This window comes from Musca autumnalis, unplaced genomic scaffold, assembly GCF_047663935.1.
Source record: "Musca autumnalis isolate F117 unplaced genomic scaffold, ASM4766393v1 scaffold_1, whole genome shotgun sequence".
In the NCBI taxonomy this organism is placed as follows: domain Eukaryota; kingdom Metazoa; phylum Arthropoda; class Insecta; order Diptera; family Muscidae; genus Musca; species Musca autumnalis.
Genome location: NW_027411644.1, coordinates 64,188,321 through 64,193,422, shown reverse-complemented (window position 1 = coordinate 64,193,422; position 5,102 = coordinate 64,188,321).

Below are 5,102 nucleotides of genomic sequence, written 5' to 3'. Positions count from 1 at the left end.
AGTATGTTAAGTGATTTAAAAAATCCAATATGAAAATTCGTACTGAATATTATTTGAAGCGATATTTCCTGTCACATTATATTTCATTATCTAAAGGTGACAGAAATTGAAAAAAATGCTTAACAAAGAAATCAACTTTTAACCGTTCTACCTTTGTTTCGGATGCCAAGATCATCAAATAAGATACAACAAATATTTTCAATATCAATGGCAAAGAAATTGGTTGTTATTCAATTCAAGAACAAAGAAAGGGAGAAAATTAAAAGCCACAATGTAATACAATAAAAAAAATCAATAATGATCACCAGATGCTAACACATAACTTGTAATTTCACCAGAGTATTTTGAACACCAATAGTTCTAGAAAGAAAACCACTTGGTCTTTTCATAGAATCAACTCTTCTATGAGTTGACCCATTGGACTTCTATGAGAAGATCTTATAGTTTCCTTTTTCGGATTTTTCGCCCATTGGTGCTGTTTAGAATTTATTATCGTCCATGTCCCCTGCCTTTATCATAAAGCGATCTAATTATAAAAGTTGGAAAAAATGGTTAAGTCGAATTCTTCCTCTTATTGAGATTTATATGTTTAGGTTTTTATATATCGTTTTTCTCGATCGGGGAGCAGCCACCGCTGTCTCGAAAATTAATTTGCAAGCCGATACACACGAAATTCGTCTACAAATATATAGTGTATAGGGAAGGACCCTTCCGAAATTCAGTTTTTGTAGAAAAGATTAAAATTGAAAATTAAAAAAAAAGTGGGAGTGGTCAAATCTTCTTTGAATAAAAAACTATGTTGGGCTATGGCTAATATTTCAAAAAAAAAAAAAAAATAAATAAACAATTATCGAAATCCGTCCAGCCGCTCTCAACTGATGCCGTTACCAACGAACGACATTTGATTTTTATTCATTTAGATTGAACAACATGAAAACGTATATTAATATTCTCCCAGCAAAAATTCGGATCCGATAATCCTTATATACCCCATTACAAAGTAATGTAAACAGTAGGTTAGTAGAAGATTTTGTAAGTAGTTACGACGACCATAAAAACCCATTATTTTGGGAGAATTTTTTGGCTGTTTCTTTAAAATACAAAAATGTGCTTTAAAAATCCCCAGATATTTATAAAACAATATTCTTTAAAAACCCACAGATATTAAGAAAAAATATTCTTTAACAAATCCAAGAATATTTAGCACAAATATTCTTTAAAAAATCCACCAATTATTAGAAAAAATATACTTTGAAAGATCCATGAATGTATACAAAAAAATTTCTTTAAAATATGCACGAATATTTAGAAAAAAATATTCTTTAAATAATCCACCAATTATTAGAAAAAATATACTTTGAAAGATCCATGAATGTTTACAAAAAAATGTCTTTAAAAGATTTAGAAAAAAATATTCTTTAAAAAATCCATCAATTATTAAAAAAAAAATATACTTTGAAAGATCCATGAATGTTTACAAAAAATTTCTTTAAAATATCCACGAATATTTAGAAAAAATATTTTTTGAAAGATCCCTGAATATTTAGAAAAAATATTTTTTAAAAGATCCCCGAATATTTAGAAGAAATATTCTTTAAACGATACACGAATATTGAAAAAAATATTCTTTAAAAAATTCACGAATATTGAAAAAATATTCTTTAAAAAATCCACATACATATATTGAAAAAATAGTCTGTAAAAAATTTCTTAATATTGAAAAAATATTCTATAAAAAATCCACGAATATTGAAAAAATATTCTGTAAAAAATCCCCTATCCCCCCTAAAAACCTCACAGATTAAAAAAAAATAAGATTTTTATCAAAAATATACAAATGTTCAAAATATTCTGTAAAAAATTCGAGATTATTGAACAAATATTGGTAAAAAATCCACTAAAAAAATTCAGAAGATTTCTTTTAATCCATGGTTATGGGAAAATTTTTGAAGCTATTTTTATACCCTCAGCCTTTAGGCTAAGGAGGGTATATACACTTTGATACGATGAAAATGTGCCTCATTGAAGTAATGGTTTAAGACCCTAAGTATGTTTGGACGAAATGTGTTTCAGACAATTTGGAGTCGATCTAGCCATGTCCGTCCGTCTGTCTGTCTGTCCTGCTGGCTGGAGCGCACGATAACTCTCGAACAGATGAACCGATTCGGTTCAAATTTTGGCTTTCGTAATATTTTGCCCAAACTTAGTTTAAGTTCGAAGATGAGCTACATCGGTCCACTCCGTCCGGTACCTCCCCCACAAAAGTTCGGAAAGTTTGTGCGCACGATAACTCTTGAAGGGAGTGACCGATTTGGTCCATACTTTGTATAGTGTAAACTTTCTACCAGTGTAATATGAGGTTCCAATATGGTTCCAATAGGTCAACTCCTTCGGGTACTTCCCACACATAATTTCGGAAAAATTCAGTTTAGGGCCATCTCTCGAATAGCTTTGATTTTTGTTTTAGCAACTTGTATTCACTGCCCTCCATACGACGGTACAAGTTTCATCAGGGGCAAGTCCATACTTCCTGAGAAAATAGCATGAAAGTTGCAAAAAACTCCTATGACACCGTGTAAGGTGGTTGGAGCGCACGATAACTCTCGAACGGATCTGCCAATTCGGTCCAAAATATGGCCTTAGTAATATTTTGTCCAAACATAGTTTAAGTTTGAAGATAAGCCATATCGGTCCACTCCTTCAGGTACCTCCCCCACAAAAGTTCAAAAATGTTCGGAAAAATTGTTCGTACGGTAACTCTTGAAGGGAGTGGCCGAATTGGTCTATACTTTACACATCCTAATATATCTACCAGATATAGGTCAGGTTCAAATATGGAATATATTTGTCCACTCTATCCGGTACCTCCCACACAAAATTTCGGATAAGTTCACTTTAAGACCTGATATCGAATCACTTTGATTTTTGTTGAAGCAACTTGCATTCGCTGCCTAATTTACGATGGTAAAAGTTTTTTTTTAGGGGCAAGCAAACAGCCCGAAGAGTGTAAAAACCCCCTGTGGCACCATATGTTGCGGCTGGAGATCCACTTCCATAACGGTCAATGTCGATCCATTCCTTTTAGTATCTCCTCCGCAAAACTTTTGATCTTTAATCCTAATCAACATTTTTGTCTGTTCAAACGGCCAAAATATTTAAAACCCCCTAAATACATACGTATTTTGGGAAAAAATTGTTTCAATAAACACAGGCTGAGGGAATATCTCTGTCGGCAAAGCCGACTGATACTTTTTTACTTGTTTTATAAAATAATTAGAATTATTTTTAAAAAGATCCACGATTATTGAAAAATGTTTAAAAGTATCTTTAAAAAGATTAACGATTATTGATATATAAGTATTTAAAATTAGCAAAAAGATGCAAGACTATCGGAAAATATTTTTAAGTAATCCACGATTATTGGAAATATTTTTAAAAAGATCCACGATTATTGAAAAATAATTTAAAAAAAAACCAAGAGTATTGAAAATATGTTTAAAAAATCCACGAGTATTGAAAATATGTTTAAAAAATCCACGATTATCTATATATATAAAAGAGTAGTGAGGTGAGTGACTGACTGACTGACTGACTGATTGACTGACTGATTCATCAACGCCCAGACGAAACCGCTGAAGCTAGAAAGTTGAAATTTTGGGTGTAGGTTGCTGTTGGTGTGTAGGGGTGAGATAAGGCTGGGTTTTTGGAAATTCGACCTAGAAGTGTACGAAAAGTACTAAAAGGTACTAAATATGGTACCCTTTGTATTAGGCAAACGGTAAGAGCTAGAATTCTGAAATTTGGAATGAGGGTCACTTATGGAGAGTTAGAAAGATGTACCAAAGGGTTTTTGGAAATTCGAACTACAAGGGTACGAAAAGTACTAAATGGTACTAATTTTAGTACAATTTGGATTTGTGTGAAAGGATAGAGCTGGAATCCTGAAATTTGAAATTAGGGTCACTGATGAAGAGTAACAAAAAAGGTTTTTGGAAATTCGAACTATAAGTGCACGAATAGTACTAAATGGTACTAAATTTAGTACAATTTTGATTTGGGTGAACGGATAGGGCTGGAATCCTGAAATTTGGAATGAGGGTCACTGATGGAGAGTAAAAAAGAAAGGTTTTAAGAAATTCGAACTATAAGTGAACGAAAAGTACTAAATGGTACTAAATTTAGTACAATTTGGATTTGGGTGAACGGATAGGGCTGGAATCCTGAAATTTGGAATGCGGATCACTGATGAAGAGTAAAAATGAAAGGTTTTTGGAACTCGAACTATAAGTGTACGAAAAGTAATAAATGGTACTAAATTTAGTACAATTTGGGTTTGGGTGAACGAATAGAGCTGGAATCCTGCAATTTGGAATTGAGGTCACTGATGGAGAGTAAAAAAGGAAGGTTTTTGGAAATTCGAATTAAAAGTATACGAAAAGTACTAAATGGTACTAAATACAGTACAATTTGGATTTGGATGAACGGATAGAGCTGGAATACAAACATTTGGAATTAGGGTCACTGATGAAGAGTAACAATGAAAGGTTTATGGAAATTCGAACTATAAGGGTACGAAAAGTACTAAATGGTACTAAATTTAGTACAATTTTGATTTGGGTGGGATTGAGCTGGAATACAGACATTTGGAATGAGGATCACTGATGAAGACTAACAATGAAAGGTTTTTGTAAATTCGAATTATAAGGGTGTGAACGGATAGAGCTGGAATCCTGAAATTTGAAATTAGGGTCACTGGTGAAGAGTTACAAAGAAAGGTTTTTGGAATTTCGAACTAAAACTGCACGAAAGGTTCTAAATGGTACTAAATTTAGTACAATTTTGATTTGGGTGAACGGATTGAGCTTGAATCCTGAAATTTGTAATGAGGGTCACTGATGGAGAGTAACAAAAAAGGTTTTTAGAAATTCGAACTATAAGTGCACGAAAAGTACTAAATGGTACTAAATTTAGTACAATTTGGATTTGGGTGAACGGATAGAGCTGGAATCCTGAAATTTGGAATGAGGATCACTGATGAAGAGTAAAAATAAAAGGTTTTTGGAATTCGAACTATAAGTTACAAAAAGTAATAAATGGTACTA